The sequence below is a fragment of the Mesoplodon bidens genome (genome assembly GCF_964165515.1).
Source record: "Mesoplodon bidens genome assembly, chromosome: Y".
In the NCBI taxonomy this organism is placed as follows: domain Eukaryota; kingdom Metazoa; phylum Chordata; class Mammalia; order Artiodactyla; family Ziphiidae; genus Mesoplodon; species Mesoplodon bidens.
In genome coordinates this window covers 48,619,457-48,638,757 of record NC_138180.1, presented here as the reverse complement: position 1 = coordinate 48,638,757, position 19,301 = coordinate 48,619,457, and positions in this window count along the sequence as shown.

Below are 19,301 nucleotides of genomic sequence, written 5' to 3'. Positions count from 1 at the left end.
TTGTGTTCTCTGTTGCTTCTTTAGATTTACAAACAAAATAGACTCAGCTTCCTTTTCATTTGTGAAGTACATTAAAGTTAAACTTACACACAAAGAATTCTCACCCTAACAGTCTTCCTCTTTGGGCAAGTACTGGATGTATTTGAGGATTGTGAATGAGTTAACAGAAGTTGAGGTGGGCCCAGCCGTGTGGAATTGCAGCACCGAGGCATGGAGAGAAAGGTTGCCAGGCCCCTGAGCTTCATTGCTCAGTACAAGTCACTAAACCCACACGTTCCTTCAGAAGAATTGGTTTGCTTGCAGCAGTGGAGTTGTACAGCATTGTCCTGTCTGGTGTAAGTGATTGACAATTAGCAGCCTGGGAGCCACACAGAGCGTTGGCCACAGGGAGAATCCTTTGGTGTTAACAACCTGTAGGTGCATTATCACCAGTTGACCCATGTCGTGTGTCTGTGTGAACCAGGCACACCTAACAAACAGCTTTGCTCCAACAGAGAAAATCTTAGGAAGGCTTCCCATTCAAGTAAATGGGCCGGAAGGATTTGGGATTTATTTTCTGTGAAAGCCAAACAAAATATAATTGCATCATGGTTTGTAGATTTCAAGTACTGATTCAGGCAGGGATCCAGGTCCTGTTGAGAGCAGTGATGGGGTGATGGCTGGGGGTCCTCAAGTGTAGCTTGTGAGGGGAGGACTTCATCCACTGTTTATTTATTTACACTGGTGTAAATTCAGCCCCTAGGACTTCTAGTGGCTCCTTCCCTTTGACTACAGAGCCGGCACTAAGTTGGTACAGCAGTTTCAGCCATTAGCCAATGTGGTGGCTAAACTGGTGCTCAGAACATGAATAATTAAAAAGTGGAAGCATTTTCATGCTGTTGAGTCCTGACTGATGAGAAGATAGCTAGTTAACGATCTATAGTTAGTTAACCAGCTGGAACTGAGACACTGTATGCAGCAGTGTGGATTCCCTACATGTAGGCATGTGTAGGTATGCAGATGAATATTTGCAGAAGAGTTGGCTTTCCATTTCTTTCCCGTCGCCGGTTTTTGTGAACTGCCCTGAAGTGGATTAACGCTTTCCCCGTGTACCGTGTATGGAGAGAAACAGCATCAACTCGATCCACTAACAAAACAAAGCAGTGCACTGCCCATGTTGTGGCTACTGACTGTGGTCACCGCTCTTCCGGATATATCATATTTAAAAGCATAAAACTCTGGACTGAGTCCCGCTCTTCCTCTGTTGATTACTTTGAGCAAAAAGATAGATGATCTGCAAGGGCCGGTGTAGATCAGTGTTGGCTGACCGTGGGCAGTGTGGTAGTTACAACTCTGAATGCTGCACCGTTGGGGAAGTCATTCGGTAAAACAGTATGTGGAGGAGATTCTGTTGTGCCTAACTGCTACAGCTCCTTTGAGGTGCATTTGTGTAGCTCGCCTGCCTTTGGTTTTGAATTTGTTTTCCTGGAGCGATCTTGGAGGCCAGCTTGGTGGTGGTGCTGGTACTGGTGCTGGTACTGGTGCTGGTACTGGTGTGGGTCCGAAGCCGAATTCTCTGAGGCAGTGCTGTCAGCTTATAGAGCTGTGTGGTGCTCCTGCCTGCCCCCTGTCCTGCTACATCTCCTGTCCAACGTTACGGAAAAGGCAAAGAGAGTGAAGTCTCTGGAAGTCTCGCGGTGTGGCTTACTCTCACCTTTTAGAAGGGAGCTACATCCCACTGTTTCTCAGAATGGAGCAAGAAGAATGCAGGCAAACCTGAAACTATGGCAGCAGATGATCTGAAAAGAGCTGAGCCTTCACCTGTTTTTTGATGTCACATTGTGGTTTTCATTTCTTGAGGGGGAAAGAAAGTTTTGGGAGGAAAGCACCTGTTGGCCAAGGATTAAGTAATGAATCCAGATGGAAGCCTGCATCCAATTATCACCATCTTCATTGGCCAAGTGGTGTGTGTCCTTCACAATCATGGGTTAGATATCACACCAGCTACAGTTAGGAGTTGGGAGAGTGCTATGAATAAAGGGAAAACGAAAGAGGGAAGCACGTAAATCTCAGTTGGGAGGTCCGGTAGTTAAAACACAACACATGTTTATACGTGAGATATTTAAGTTAGTCGTTAGAACACCAAAGCTTTTGAAGCTTCTCTGTCCCAGTTAACAGAGGTTTACCTTTGCCGTGTCATTTTAGATGCCAACACAACCGTTGAGAAAGAACAGAAGCAATTTTACACCTTGCACCAGTTTTGAGAAATAAAATAGAAGCAAATGCGTTAATGGTCTTGAAGGCATACACATTTGGTACACTGACAGTGCCCTTTACACTTGGGTATCTACCTTGTTGGTGGAGCCAGTTTTCTGCTCTTGCGCATCGCTCTGTGTCCCTTGGTTGGGTCAGTTAATCCTCTAAATTCAGTCCCCTTCTAGCTGTAGGACCACTGTGGTATCTGGCGTCAAGCCCCCATCTACTAGTCTAACCTTGGTTTTGCACAAACGATGTAGTAACCAGATTCCAGTTTGCCCTTCTCTTGGGACATGCTGCCTGCCTTTTCTGGTTCTGGTCACCAGATCCATGCTCTGTGACCTCACTGTCCTTTCTGGAACCCTAAACTTCCAGAAGCTGGAAATCTCCCAGACCTCGCTTTGAGGATGAGCGACCTAGTAAGCATCTTCCCAGCGTCTGTCTCCATGGTAAGGGCTTGGGGGTGATTGGAAGGGGAGGAACAGCGGACTTCTTCTTCTCCTCGTCTGGTTTGCGTGGGTCTAGTGACCCATGAGACCTGAGTGCCTCTCCCTCAAGTCCTATTGCTTGGTGCAATAATATGAGTCACTGTGGTGCACCAGACCCTTAGCACACCTCATGCCCTTGAACTCTACAACAACTGTATCAGATTTGAAGTGTTATTCCCACTTGACGTAAGAAGAAACTCAGAGTCGGGAGTTTAAAAACCTGGTGCAGGTTGCATACCTATGAAGTGGCAGCGTCTGACTGTACCCTCAAGATTGACCTATTCCAAAGCCTCTGTTTTTAACCTGAGGCCGATCTACCGTCCTTCTGGATGACTTCTCTTGGCTCTTCTTGTACACCTGGCTGGCTCTCTTCTTACCAGTGGATGTGTCTTCCCTTTGTTGGATTGGGCTTTGTTGGATTGGGGTTTTGAGCAGCTCACCTTTAACAACTGGGCAGGTTTAATTTCTAACTGTTTTCCAATCTGGTGTCACCTGTCCCATCCCTGATACTCAGGCCATGCCTGGCAGGGTCCTGAGATATAAAGCAATAATCTCTATTTCAGTACCCAGAGGAGAGCAGGGTTCCAAAGTCCATTTTGACCTAGATTTTCACTTAAATAAGTCTTTTGTGGCCCCTGCAAGACAAATGCACATCTTTGTCATTTTCCAGCTCTGCCATATTCCTGTCACATATGTGGAAGCACCTATTAACCATTTTTTTTTATTTTCCATAAATAACTCCTTAAGAGTCAAACACGTTAGGCAGACCTTCCCAGTTTCATAAGGGTTTCACTGAAGACAATCAGACTCCTACTCTTTTAATACCACATGGTTCTGCAAGTTGTATCATCACTGAAGGTAAATAAAGACTGCCCCAAATATTAAGCAACATTGTATATTGTCATGGTGATGTGTTTATTACATTAGAAAAGTTCCAGCAATCCCTTTGTAAGTGGTGGTTCAGAACTCAGAACACATTTTCTCATATAAATTATGTTATAAACCCTAGAAAAATTCCTGGGGTAGCACACTGAAAAACTACTAAATCCATATGTAGCTGTGCTTAGTGGTATGGGAAGAGTTTGTTTCATCCAGTTCCATTGGGTAAGCCATGTGTTCTCTATATGAACATTGTTTTGAATAAATGGTTCCTGCACTTTAAGTGAAAAAATTGTCATCTTTTAAACCACTTTGGGTATGATACTCTCCTCTAAAATATATTAAATTCTTCCATCCCATCTATATCAGGGTGTTTCGAATGTGTTATACTCAGGCCCTCACATTTGGAGATAAGAAAGGTACTGGCTTGTCGAGAAAAATAGTGTCACAATCTCTTTGTCTAAGCTCTTTGAATTTGTTCTCATAGTGAAGTGAAGATATCCTCATCTGTCAGTGGAAAAGTGGTCAGATACAGTATTCTAATGACTTACCAGGAACAGAACCATATTTCCTCCTTTCTCAAATGAGTGATTTAAAATATCGTTGGTGAATAAGGACTGTTTCAACTTCATGCTGTAGTCCGACCACATCCCATATTGTAACCTGGTTGAGTCATACTTATTAGCATGGTGATAAAGCAGAGTATTAATCTGGGTAAGTTTTGAGAATGACTTTGCTGTACTCTGATCTCAAAAGATGTTCAAATGCAAAACAGGGGGTTTTATTGCATTTGCTAAATTAATGCACCACTCCCCAGCCCAGAAAAAAGCTTGTTGCTTTTAAGAACGTTAAAATTGCATTGCCGGGCTTCCCTGGTGGCGCAGCGGTTGAGAGTCCGCCTGCCGATGCAGGGGACACGGGTTCGTGCCCCAGTCTGGGAAGATCCCACATGCTGCGGAGCGGCTGGGCCCGTGAGCCATGGCCACTGAGCCTGCGCGTCCGGAGCCCGTGCTTCGCAACGGGAGAGGCCATGACAGTGAGAGGCCCGCGTACCGCACCAAAAAAAAAAAAAAAATTGCATTGCCATCAGTAATTCCAACTCTGTATTCCAGCACGGTCAGACCAGGTGAATTTTCAAATGATTTACCTTTTATTTCATCTCCCATCTTTGCATCGCGCAGTGTGTTGAGGTAGGGCTTTCCCACAACAACCATCATCTTGCAGTTACTGTGAGTACAGCTATGGGACCGGTACTGTGAGCCACAGCCAAGAAGCCTATTGATTACTTCTGCAAGTGTCAGTTTCATTTTTTTTTAACGTCAGCATCTTTTTTTTGCCTGTACTGAACTGGGAACTAGACATAAGACCTGGAAAGACAGAAAAATATGCTTCAGAAGAGTTCTTGGGCAGGGGATTTGCTGTGGTCTAACTCAGTAATATATTGTATAGAGAACTCTCTACTTTGTCAAGTGTCTAAATATCCTCAGTGGAAAATAACACACACACACACACACACACACACACACAGGTTGGCTGCATCTGCAGCTATATGACTATAACAAACTGCCCCCTATTTTTTGAGTTCAGTGAATATGAACTGCTAGGTCTACAGATGTGCACAACAAAACCTTCCAAGTAAACAGGTCAGTGTTAACAGGTATCTGAATATGCAAATTAAATGTAAATTTTTCTCTAGAACTACTAAGGTGTATATAAATTATACAGTCTTGCTTTAAAATTTATTTTATTAAACTGTGTATTTTGATTTTTTAATTGAGAAATATTATCTTTAATGTGATTTTTGGATTGAGAAGTAATCATAATGAAAACTGATAACAAACAGAGGCAACAGTGTCCCTTATGTGAAATGTTGATCAAGTCAGATCAGCACCTCTTTTTTTTTTTTAATTTATTTATTTTATTTTTGGCTGCATTGGATCTTCGTTGCTGTGCAGGCTTTCTCTAGTTGCGGCGAGCACGGGCTACTCTTCATTGCGGTGCGTGGGCTTCTCATTGCGGTGGCTTCTCTTGTTGTGGAGCACGGGCTCTAGGAGCACGGGCTTCAGCAGTTGTGGCTCTCGGGCCCTAGAGCGCAGACTCAGTAGTTGTGGCGCGTGGGCTTAGTTGCTCCGCAGCATGTGAGATCTTCCTGGACCAGGGCTCGAACCCGTGTCTCCTACATTGGCAGGCGGATTCTTAACCACTGCGCCACCAGGGAAGCCCAGATCAGCACCTCTTGAAGAACGATGATCCCACCTTAAAAAATGGAATTCAGTGTATCTGAAACGTCTTTCACTGCTGAGAGGGTACAAGGATGAAAGGACAGGCATAAGCAAATGTATTTTGAAAATAAAAGCTGGAGAAATAAGTTTTACAATGTTTTATAGTTACCTCTGTTTTTGTCAACCTGCTGCAAACTAAAGATGGTAAGTTTAAATGCACACATGGGGGCTTCCCTGGTGACGCAGTGGTCGGGAGTCCGACTGCCGATGCAGGGGACACGGGTCCGTGCCCCGGTCTGGGAGGATCCCACGTGCCGCGGAGCGGCTGGGCCCGTGAGCCATGGCCGCTGAGCCTGCGCGTCTGGAGCCTGTGCTCCGCAAAGGGAGAGGCCACAGCAGTGAGAGGCCCGCGTACCACAAATAAATAAATAAATATAAATAAATAAATAAATAAATGCACACACGGAAGAGTCATAAGCAGTGAGGTCAGAAATTACTTGTTGAGCCCTGTGCTCCTTACAACGCTGTGAGGGACTGTAAAAGGGTAAATAGAGTAATTTAAAACATGAAGAGCCCACAAGTCAGTACTTAAATAAGAATCTCAAATCCTTGGGAGCAGCACACAGCGCTTGGTAGCGTGGCAGGGTTAAAGAGGGTGTGAGGCCGTGGTAGTCGCTCTGGGAATTCAGAGGGGAAGCTGGCTGAGGCTGGGGAACAGTCAGGGCTCTCCTGGGAAGATGACTTTGACTTTGGCCTTGAGGGGTGGGTACAGTCTGTGCATCCAGGGCAGGGTGGGCAGCCCTCTGCAGGAGGGGAGTCATGAGCAACAGCACGTCGGCAGGTGCAAGGCCTGCTGAGGGTGTCCCCTGCCAGCACAGGTGGCAGGTGCATCGTCACCATCTGGGCCTTAGAGGGGACGTGCGCTCACGGAGGAGATGCCAGTCACTGGGCACGGGCGTCCATGCTTTACCACCTTATGTGATTTAATTCCCACCAAAACCCTGAGACTCCAACGTATCATGTGCCCTTTACAAATTTGGACGTTGAGGGAAAAGCTCACAAATGTGTTCAACGGCACACAGGGATTCGAAGGGGGTCTCATCTCTGCACATCTGCACCGCTTCCACAGCACTGCTGTGGTTACATGGCTTCCTCAGGGGCCCACAGCTGGTTACATGTCAGCATCCATCTAGAGCGTGGTCTTCTGCCTTGCATTCTGGCACCTCTCTGTTACACTCTCTTGACGTCATCATGCAGGACTTCTCACCTGGCTGAGAACTTTCACAGATCTCGGCCTTCTTTTACAAAATAAAAAAATCTTCTAGGGAGTTGGATCAGATAAATGTACACGGGAGAGAGAGGGAGAGAAAGAATCTAACTGCATCCCAAGTGCCCAGCTGCTGGTAGAGTTTGGTGTTTTAACCCAGATCGTCTGACGCTAAAGCCCTAGCTCATTCTACGGTATTGATTCATTTTGAAATCAATGATCTTATGTCGCTTTATTTGGAATCTTTTTTTTTTTTTTTTTTTTGCGATACGCGGGCCTCTCACTGCTGTGGCCTCTCCCGTTGTGGAGCACAGGCTCCGGACGCGCAGGCTCAGAGGCCATGGCTCACGGGCCCAGCCGCTCCACGGCATGTGGGATCTTTCCAGACCGGGGCACGAACGCATGTCCCCCGCATTGGCAGGCGGACTCTCAACCACTGCGCCACCAGCGAAGCCCTGGAACCTTAATTTGTGCATACTCCCTTTGATAAAATCAAGAAACTGTCAGCTAAAACGGACAAACCAGGAGAAATGTATAAAGATAGACCAAAGTCACTTTAAATATAGCCGTTGAAATAGTCTACAGTAGAGTGTAGGATCTACTAATAAACACATGCAAAACAGGTTCACAAGTGGGCGAGGAAGGTGACTGTACGGTAGACAGAGAATGAGACAGACTCAGCATTTCTCCGCTGTGACAAGCATAATTTGTAGTTACGTTGCACCAGAACATATTTATTCCAATGTCCAAAAAGTTTTATTTTTTACAGACATCAAACATGCCCTTTTTCTTTACATGTGAAATTTTTTTTTTAAGGCATGCCATCCTATGATTTTGGCGGGGGGTGGGGGGGTGAAACTTCTTTGTCCTTTAAGACCTGACCCTGCAGAAATCCTTCTATTCCCCATCTGTTTCTTCTGGGGATTCTTAAATTTTTGCCTCACATTCTTCTGACAATCATTTGTGTCTCTGTGGATCTCAAATTCATCCTAGGTACCTGTGCTTTCTGAAAATTGCAGTCAGGTCTGAGACGCCAGGATGTTACTTACAAAACAGGACCCAGTTTAATAACTTCATCTATTTTCTGTTTCTCTTTTCAGAGGTAGTTTGGGCTTTCCCCATCATTCCTTATCTGGCCAGCATTTACCAGAAATAAAAATATGTATTTCGATTGTTGATTCTGCGTAAAAATCGATTATTTAAATCCAAACCTGAAACTCTGAAGGAAGAATGTATATTAATCAGTTGAATAGATGGGTTTAAATTTCTCAGTGATCCTAAAATGTCAATGTTTAATTCCTTCCTCGTCTTGTTCCGGGCTGCCTGAATCTCTGTGAACCCCTAAGAGAGTAGGCACGTACGTATATATCAACAGGGAGATTGAAAATAGTGGGCAGTGTTTGGCATGGGGGGTTCCCTTGCATTTCCAAAGGCTTTCCGCCTAAAGGTATTATTATTGTACCCAAATTTCATTTTCCCTCAAGGTCAGCGGTTAGGAACATTTTTATCTACCATTCTTTCTGAATTAAGGGTACTGGCATATACCATTTCCTTTTGGATCAGTTTCTTTTAAGATATTATTATTCAGTGTGCCTTGGTTAAACAATTCTAGATGGACCATAAGATTGAAATTGTACTTATTAAAACATTGACTGAAAAACACTGTTAACCCATGAATAAAATTTAATTCAGTTCACAGCTGTCATGCTGACTTAGCCTGGGATTTCACATGGTTTTAATTTGACATGGCGTAGCATATTTCATCTGCTATATGTCACTGTCCTTTTTACAATAACTTAAGACAGTAAGCAGCGTTCTAATACATGATGCTAACGCTGTTCTTCTTCATTTTGTATAAGGACTTTCTCTTCATAGATGCCTGTTGTAAACTGACAAAACGTCCAAGTTTTTTTTTTTTTTTTTCTTCATGTTTGTTTTGCAGATCGTTGTGACTTTGGTGTCCTCCTGAGAGGAGGTGAGCCTCAGGGTCTTTCTACTCTGCCAGCTTCTCTGCTCTCCCCAGGTTTTTATCAGTGGCATTAAGGTGATGTGTGACTTCCAACTAGAGCAAAACCTTTGAGAAGAAATAACCCACTGCCTTAAAGCAGGTAATATTCTTTCTAAGGAGAAGGAAGAACTTTTCACTATTAAAATTCTAAAAAAATACTAAATTTTCCTTGCAAAAAAGCTGTCATATCTTTATCCTCTAAGATTGCTTCTTAAAGAAAAGAAAATACTCTGAAAATTGAGCTGTTCACTGATATCAAATTATCCTTTGAGTCTGTTTGTCAACTTCATTTCAAGAAGAGCTTGAAAGGAGGTTACCTTACATTAGATGCTTGGAACGCACAAAGCGCAGGCATACTTCGTATGAGAGAAATAAACATATCTTTGCATGGTATCAGGTTGATTTTCATACATTAAAACACTTAAGAAATGTATACAATTTCCTTTTAAAGTTTCACTGTTTCAATATCTAAACAGTTACATGAGTATGAAAATTATCCTTCATTTTCTTACATTCACACTGTCTTAGTGGGTCCCTCCTATACACTGGGTGTCAGCAAATGGCAGCCTCTGGCCACATTCAGTCCACTGCCTGTTTTGCCGACACACATCCAAGGTCATGCATGTACATATTGTCTATAATTGCTTTTGGAGGCCGTGGCAGAGTTGGAGAGCTGCCCATGTGGCCTGAAAAGACAAACGTATTTACTGTGTCACCATTTACGGAGAATGCATTACAGATCCCTGCTATATATCAATTGACATCATTTTTATAGGACCTTTAGCACACACAGGAAATGTATGAGAAGCACAGCTGATGAATTCAGTTTAGGACTGCACTAATGGGGGTGCTCTAGCTTTGTTTTGAGCTCTGCTAAAGAAAGTACAAAAAGTATATTCATGCAACCATGAATGAGAAGACTAAACTAAAGACGTTTTTACACAATATATATCAATGTCCATTTCACAGTGATTCGGTTTTAGACAGTGACAGTGTTTTAGTGTATAGGGCTAAAGCCGTTTTTTAAAAATCATTTTATAGCAGCTAAAATTATATTATACTTAGCATATAGATGTGCCAGCCAAAAAACTATTGTATTTAAAATAGAGTTTTAAAGATAGAATGGATTATAGACACAATCTGACCCTTCTTTGAAGAGAGGAAAAGAAAACATGCCAGAGAAATTAAATATTTTTCCTCACAATCACACTGTGGTTAAATAACAGAACTAAATTTACATTCTGTGTCAACTACTATTCCTGTTCTTTGCCTGTGAACCAGCTTGAACATATTCTTGGAAGAAACATGAAAGCAGTTCAGAACTGATCCAAAAATCATTGAATCTAATCTGGGGACCTACAGACAAATTTCTGGTATTTAGCTGATTTTCTGCCACATTGTTTCTTCTTATTTTTTGTGTCTTCATTTTGTCTTCATTTTAGATGTCATTTAATCTAAAAATTAATGAACCACACCCTGCATTGTCAAGATGGCTAACTTTACACAAGACTCAGTATGAGGTCTCAGTGCAGTACCTTTGTCTGTGTTTACAGTTGCCTTGGTGCCAAGTGGTACCTTCTGCTTTTGTCGAGTAGTGAGAGAAGAGAGATGGGCTAAGTACATAAATGCTGCGTTTTTCCCAGTGAATACCACAGGACCTCAGTGCAGGTTGTTTGAGTGCACTTTGTTCTTCCGAGAAGAGAGAAGCATGCTTGGGTGGTGAGTTTGGGGGGCATTGCAGTTAAGTACATCACTCTGCAGTGGGCCACGCCTCACACATGGCGGCCAGATCCACAAACATGTTCTAAGCAGCCATTCGGTTTCAGCAGTGCAGAAGCTTCGATCCCATTAAATGAACAATAACTTGGATTTTATGGGTTTTGTTTGCTTTACTTTGTAAATTTCATTTGGTTTCATTCTTGTGTAATGCTAGAGATTAAGGAGTTTGTAATCAGTTTATGTTTGCATATATTTACGTAACATGAAGATGATCCTTTTAGTCAGTGCTGGAGATGGAGGAGAACTTTATTGTTTTCACTGCTATTATTTTTCTTTCTTAAGACTCTTTAGAACAGTCTTAGGTTCGCAGCAAAATGGAGGGAAGGCACAGAGAGTTCCCATACACCCGCTGCCCCCACACATGCACAGCCTCCCCCATTGTCCACACCCCCTTCCAGAGGGTACATTTGTTACAGCTGATGAACCTATACTGACACGTCATCACCCAAAGTCCATAGTTGACATTAGGGCTCACTGCTGGTGTTGGACCTTCTAGGGGTTTAAGTAAATGTATAATGACATGTTTCTATCATTGTAGCATCATGCAAAGTATTCTCACTGCCCTGAAAATCCCGTGCTCCACCTGTACACCCCTCCCTCATCCCCAACCCTTGGCAACCACTGCTCTTTTTACCGTGTCCAGCGTTTTCCAGAACGTTATAGTTGGAATCATGCAGTACGTAGCCTTCTCAGATTGGCATCTTTCACTTAGTCATACGCATTTAAGATTCCTCTACATCTTTTCGTGGCTTTTTCACCTAGTTCATTTCTTTTTAACCCCGGTTCCTATTCAGCTGTGCTGCTGTACCACAGTTGATGTGTACTTTCAGACACTGAAGACATCTTGGTCACTTTTTTTTTTTTACTTAAAATTTTTAAAATTAACGTAACATGTACATACCATAAGGTTTGCCATTTTAACCCTTTGGAAGTGTCCATTCAGTGGCATTAAGTACATTCACGTGGGGAGCCGCCATCACCAGCGTCCGTGTCCAGAGCTGTTTCATCTTGCAGAACTGGAACTCTGTCCCCTTTAAGCACCAGCTCCCATGCTTTCCTCCCTCCAGCCCCTGGTGACCGGCATTCTCTCTTCTGCCTCATGTGTTTGACGAGTCTAGGGACCTCATATGAGTGCAGTCATACACTCTTCATCCTTTTGTGACTGGCTCTCTTTGCACTTAGCCTCATGACCATTTGGAGAGCGTCTGTGCCGTCTGCAAGTGTGAGAGTGTTTGTAGCCTCTGAAGCCCTTTCACCTGGCCCTTCTCCCCTGCCTCTTGTCAGACACTCAGAGAAAGATGCGATCGCCGGAGACAGAGGGTTGCACCTGTGGCAGACAGAGAGGCATTTTGGTTGCCCAGTGATCTGTGGGGACACAGTTGGTGAGGCACCTCCCCTGCCATTTTATTACCTTAGCATGAAAGGCACGGCTGCTGAAACCTAACTGCCAGCCAGGGTGGGCTCTCAGGAGGTCAGCTTCCACAGGTGATGAGCAGTGCTGCTGGGCGCCTCTGTTGTGGCAGCCCCGGCTGGGCTTGGCACCGGACTGTCGGTTGCAGGCGGACTGTTGACTCCCGATGCCCAGGCTGAGTACTGCAGAGGGGTGTAGGGCTGACAGAGAGCAGTGAATGCTTCCAGGGGGCGTCCTTTCTGGGTTGTTCTGGACACGCGTGTCCACTGACCCTGTGTGACAAATGATCGCAGTGATGGCCATGCAGCAGTGATGGCTTACATTCTCTAGCAGAAAGGATCCGTGTGGATTCCTTCCCCCACCACAGATGCACGCTCTTCTCCTTAGACTACAGCAAGGCCCATCTCAGCCATACTTCTGAAGTGATGGCAGGAACGGCCGGCACCATCTGGGGCTCTTTCCACCGATAATAATGAACAGAGACAATAGAGGCCAGGTCAAAATTAACAAGATAGCTTTGTAAAGACCAACTTTTCTAGTTTCTGGAATGTTCAGCATCCTTCCTGACTCTTATTTACTACAGGAGGGTAAAAGCTAAGTAGCTATAGCTAAGAGACAGCACAGGACAGCCAGTCCAAAAGACAGACATGCATTTCTCTCCCACCCAGAGCGTGCAGGCAGATCTGGCTCCAAATGGTCATCCGAGGCCCCAGGAGAGCAGGAGACCCTTACATCATCACGTGACTCCCAGTGCTGTTCTAGGGGTCGCAAATTTTAGCCAGCAAGAAGGCAAAGGGAGAGAAGCCAGCAGAAGCACCCATAAGGACCCAAAAGTGTTACGTAGCAGTTCTGTTCACATTCCCACTTCTGAGAACTAGGTACAGACCACATCTGTACTTGGAGAGCAGGAATAAAGTATACTGTGACCGTAGCCATAGGACAACAACAGCAAAAGAAAGGGGGGGGGGGGTTGGTTAGGGACACATTCAGAAGTCAGCCAAAGTCCAATCTTTTATGCCCTGAAATATATGCACATTGCTTGTTTTCCATCCGTAGGAGCCCATTCTGAGGGAGGACAACCCCAAGTCACATGCAGTTGATAGCATCCAGCTCTTGAGAGAGGTGTAGTTTGCTTCTTCAGGTCCATATGAGACTCCTCATCACCCACTTTTTTTTTTTAATGTATTTTATGTATGTATGTATGTATGTATGTATGTATGTATTTTTGGCTGTGTTGGATCTTCGTTTCTGTGCCAGGGCTTTCTCTAGTTGCAGCGAGCAGGGGCCACTCTTCACCGCAGTGCGCGGGCCTCTCACTGTCGCGGCCTCTCTTGTTGCAGAGCGCAGGCTCAGTAGTTGTGGCTCACGGGCCTAGTTGCTCCGCGGCATGTGGGATCCTCCCAGACCAGGGCTTGAACTCGCGTCCCCTGCATTGGCAGGCAGATTCTCAACCGCTGTGCCACCAGGGAAGCCCCATCATCACCCACTTTTTGATTTAAAAAGCAAAAGCAAAGTTCCCTGCCCTCTTCCATATACAATGTCATTGCAGTAACACCGTACATATGATGATCTTTCATCAGAAAAGGGGAGAATGAGAAGCAGATATAGTGAAGAGATAGCTAGCGATCATGAAATCTTACTGGACAGCAGTGCTTCTGGTGGTGGCTTCGCTGCTTGGGTCTCTGGGAGGCATATCCTTGTTTGTAACTCTCCTTGGCTACGTATAAGATGGACATTGGCCATCACGACATGCCTGGGTTACTGTAGATCTTTAGAAACTCCTCTTTTTGATATATGTATGAGAGCTTTTGAAGGTATTCCTTTGCAGGCAAGGCTTGTAGTTTAATTAGGAATATAAATTCCTCAAAAAATGTCATAGGTTTCCAATTTATTTACTGCCCAGGAGGCTTATGAGTCTCTCTTCATTCCCATAGTCCTTTTCTGGAAAAAGGTCTTGAGTCTGCCTTGCGTATTTGACTTCTTAGTTTAACCCAAGACTTTCTCTCTCGTCTTAACTCTGCCTACCATGAGATCATTTAATATATTAGACAACATTGTGAATCCTATCATTGTCTTAGGGCTTGAGCTCTTCTTTTTTTTTTTTTTTTTTTTTTTTGGCTTGAAATGACTAAATATGGCCTTTTGAGAAAGGCATTGCTCAACATTCGTAATTCCTGTGATGGCAGACAGAAACAGTTTCTTTTTCTTAATGACCCCAATTTCTCACCCCACTGTTTCCTTACATCTCTGCCGGCAAATTGGCCAATTACTGCCTAAGTTAATTTCCTTTTTGTAATGCCTTAGTAAAAACAATTAGGGTCAGCAAACATAAGAACTTTCTTTTTTTTTCCATTCATGTCCTGCAAAAATCACATACTCCACCTTTTAATTTACCATATGTGACACATATACCAAATATTTTCAAGGTTTGTTCAAGGTCATCAGCTTTCTATTCTAAAATATGAGTTTCCTTGCTACCAAGGCAATAAGCCAGTGCCATTTTTTGGTTATTGTTGTTATCTAGTGGTGTACTTGCCGTACCAATTTCCACATGGGATAGTTTTACTAATTTGTCTTAGAGTCACATGCTGTATGCTCAGTAGACACTATGGAATCTAAGCATTTTAAAGAAAATTATTATGTGGGACTGGACTAGTTGTTGAAAAAAAGTTGGGGAAATCCTGCCGATCCCATCAAAAGCTGTTGACCTTTAGTAAGTAGCTGGATCTGTTTATATTTGAAATATCCTGCCAGGGATGCTTTTAAAGTCTGTTGAAAGAAGCCAGTACTTTTGGGCAAAGAATCAGAAGCCAGTGGTAAATCAGAAATGGAATGGAGGGTATAAGAGCTAGTTCCAAATGGTCAGCAACAGTGCTACCCAGCTTGTAAAAGTTGTTAAAATGATGGCCAGACTGTAATGGTCTTGCTTTGAGGAATGGTTTCGTTGATGTATAAAGGCATGGGCACAACTTTTTTGGTATTGAGGAACATATCTGTAAAATTTCCTTTTACAAATACCCAGTTCCCACTGAACTGTACTGAGATTCTTGGATTACGTTGGGGAAGGCGGATAATTCCTCTATAAATGACTGTGGGAAGAAGCGCCCTGTGTGAGTTTCAGATTTGTTAAATCTTTCCTACTGAGATGCTACAAAAGATTGTTCACTTCTGGCTGTTGAAATGGAAAGTAAGTGGACAAATAGTTTCCAATATGAATTTAAATTAATTTTAAAGATGAGTCATAAAAGGAGTTTATCATCATCATATTACTTTGTGGTAACTGGCATTATCGAAAAACAGGAAAATATTTTCTAAATGAAAAATGCATCTCTTCAGAGTTTTTCCAAAGGCAATAATTTATTTATACTGTAAGAAAGGGGACTGCTTTCCTTCTTTTTTAATTCTACTATTGGGCTGATGTTTATTTTTCCTTTTCCATGTGGAAAGTTCTTAAGAATTGACCATATTTATTTCAAAGGTCACTGTGGCAGCTGTCCAGCCAATTTGCCTAGTCTTCTTTCTTGTATGTTCCCAGTGACTCTATGATACAAATTTCTAGGTTATTTAGTTTGTTTTGGACACAATTTTATAACAACAGGAGGCACAAGCTTATTTTTAAGTATGATTTTTGATTTTGGGAATTTTCCATTCTATCTTGACATTTTGAGATGGACTTTATTAATTTACATGTGTAAATAGTAAAATATATATATATATATATACAGTTTATTTTTGGCTACCTAGAATAACTCCGGGCACAAAGGAGGTGTTGAAGGGAGACTGTAGTTTCCTTTCCGTGCTCTCTGTCTCTTTGCATTTCCACCAAGAAAAACATCTTCTAGCGCAGGACTCGTGATGTCTCTGCCTCTCACTCCCTCTTCCCGTAGGGGAAAGAAATCATGTACCTCCTGTGACTCCAGGACAAGGCTTAAGGGTGAATAACTCTGCTTCTCCCCTCCGCATTTCCGTTCTGGGAGGCGGCCTGGCCGGTGGGCGAGAGCACGTGTTCTGGTCTGAGCCTGTGTGGTCTCAGGTCCACATATGATATAAGGGCTGGGGGTGAGGCTGCGACCGCTGGTCACCGTCCTTCCTTGGGGGGAAAATGAAATCTTCTGGGAGTCGGTCGTAGCCCATTACCGATAAACATCAAATACATATCTTCTAATCTGTCTCTTATCACCGATAAAGGCGGCAGTCCGCCACCCACCTGCCCGCCTACCTTGCAGAAAGAAGAAAAAGTGAAATGATCTGAGAAAGCCCAAATACTAAGCTCTGGCCCTTGGTTGGGAGCCTTGAGACATGGATTAGAATTTGAGGACCAGTTCAACAGGAAGTTACTGAAGCTTCGACTAGGGGTTGGGCTCAAAGCTTCCTGGCCTTGGGATTACCAAGGGGCCTTACTAGAGTCTGAATTTTCTCTTTGGTGAGCCATGCCAGTTTGGGCCATTACTGACAACAGAACAGAAAATGTTTTCATAGTGATAGGTTACTTTATGCAAAAACCAGCCCCAGGAAGGACACTGGCTGAGTATACTTGTGTGGGCCTGAGCAAGCTATGGGCCTTAGGGTATAGGGAGAGGTGGCTTGAGCTCCATTCCCACAGGCCCTGGACATGTGAAGACCCTCATTGCTACTGCACTTTAAGACTTCTAAGGCATCCTGAAACAGGAAAGGACTCGTCCTAGGAAAATATGTTCTCATTTTCATATTGTTGATTTTCAGATACTATGGAGGCGGGAACTGGCAATCATCTGCCTTTGTTTTTAATAAGGCATTTCATAGCCAGAGCTTCATGGAATCATGCCAGGATTTTAAGTTGCACCTAAGCTCCATGCATGTGGGCGAGTGTGAGCATGCAAAGTTCCAGCTTTTCAAAAACTGTGAGTATCGCGCTGATATTGGCAGAAGGAAAACAAGGCCGCGGACAATTCTGTGGGATTTAAAGTTGTTCTTAACCTCAGCCACCTGAGGAAGGTGTGCAGGGCGGAGCTCTGGGATTCGTGTCTTCAGGTTATTAAGAGTCTCAGCGTCACGTGGACTAGGTTGGCTTTGGGTTTGAATGTTGTTTAAGCTCATAAAATGGCCCTAGGTGTCAGAACTCAAAGGGATATGATTTAAATTTCTGGGATTGTGTGAAATTTAGGAAGATGTCTAGCAAATTCCTTTCGTATGTGCTGCAAGAATGGAAGAGATTTCCACAGGCTGGCTTCTATTTCCCACCTTGTGTCTCCTACGTTTCAGATACACATGCAGTGCTGGCACCCAAAGAACACTTTCATATAGAAAGAAGCCTGCTGGTCTAGCTCCTTTGTCGTGTCACCAAGGGCATCAGCACAGCAGGTGGTGGGCACCTTTCCCACACTAGGGTGTTGCAGTAGGCAGAATAGTGGGCCCCAAAGACGTCCCTGTCCTAACGCCCAGAATATGTGACTGTGTTTCCCTACACGGTAAAGGGGACTTGGCAGATGTAACTAAGAACCTTGAGATGGGCAGATGATCCCGGACTCTTCAGAGGGGGAGCCAGTGTCATCATAAGGGTCCTTGTAAGAGGGAGCTGGAGGGTCAGAGTCAGAGCAGGAGATGTGAGGTGGGGAGCAGAGGTTGGAATGATGCAGGGCTTGGAGCCCAGGAATCCAGGAGCCTCTAGAACTTGAAAAAGCGAGGAGATGCAGTCTCCCCTAGAGCCTCCGAAGGGGTGCAGCCCTGCTGACCCACTCAGGATTTCCAACCTCCAGATCTGTTCAGATGATGACTTTGTGTTGCTTATTTTTTGGGGGGGGTACACGGGCCTCTCACTGTTGTGACCTCTCCCGTTGCGGAGCACAGGTTCCAGACGCGCAGGCCCAGCCGCCATGGCTCACGGGCCCAGCCGCTCCGTGGCATGTGGGATCTTCCCGGACCGGGGCACGAACCCGTGTCCCCTGAATCGGCAGGCGGACTCTCAACCACTGTGCCACCGGGGAAGCCCTGTGTTGCTTTGAGTCACCGCATTTGTGATCATTTGTTACAGAGGAAGACGAAACCAATAGAGTTGACTAGCAATAACTTAAACATAGAACAAAATGCTGAAATCTTTAAAAATGTTCCACTAACCTGAAACTAAAACGTTAGCCCAACTCCTCCATCCATAAATATGAGCACCTGAATAGTCCAACCCTGTCCCACACAAAGGGAAATGTGGGAGAGGAGTTGGGAGTACTGCTGCGTAGAGATCACAACGGACTGCAGAAGAAGTGTGTTCCTTCTGTGTTCCTTCTGTCACAGTAACAAATGGCCCTGTGAACTGGACACATTATCAGTGCCTAGGGCCAGGGTCCCAGTGAGCCACTCAAGTCCAAGGTCCAGTCTGTCCTTACTGAATATTTTGATATTTTGTTCCTTGTGGGATTTTCTTTTTTTGCATTAATTTACATTTAAAAAAAATAATGTATTAAAATATTATTTATCCTAATGTCTTACTTTTCGGGCCCTCCCTTCGATTCTGTGCCCAGAGTGCCTCACACACCTGGCTATTGGAGTGGAGTCAGAGTTTCAGACTCACCTGCCTTGCGGAAGTCGGCCTCCGCACCAGTGAGAGCCTGAGATAAAGGGGACAGGCCTCGGGAGCGCGGGCTTGCAGGCCCAAGCGGGAGTCTGCGACTGCAGCTACTGGGACCAAAGGTTGCACGGGCTGACTCCCCTGAAGGCAGCCTTGGCTCTAGAAACACGGGGCTCAGGGGAATCAGAGGGCCGGGAGGATGTCGACGGGGAAGAGGGTAGGGACTGGCTTGGCCCTTCTGTTACTTTGCAAGTTTTTGAACGTGATGAGAAGATTTGGGGGTGCATCGGTCGGCATATGAAAGACAACGGAGTGGCAGTATTTCGTGCACACACGTGTGCGTTCCTGAGTCTCACACAGCGTCCGCCTACGCACCGCCTGCGGGGCAACTCCTTCCTGCCCAGCGACACGCTCCCTGGGTGTCGCTCCCAGGGGAGCTGAGAGGCTCGGGTGCCGGGCCCTGTACAGCCTGGG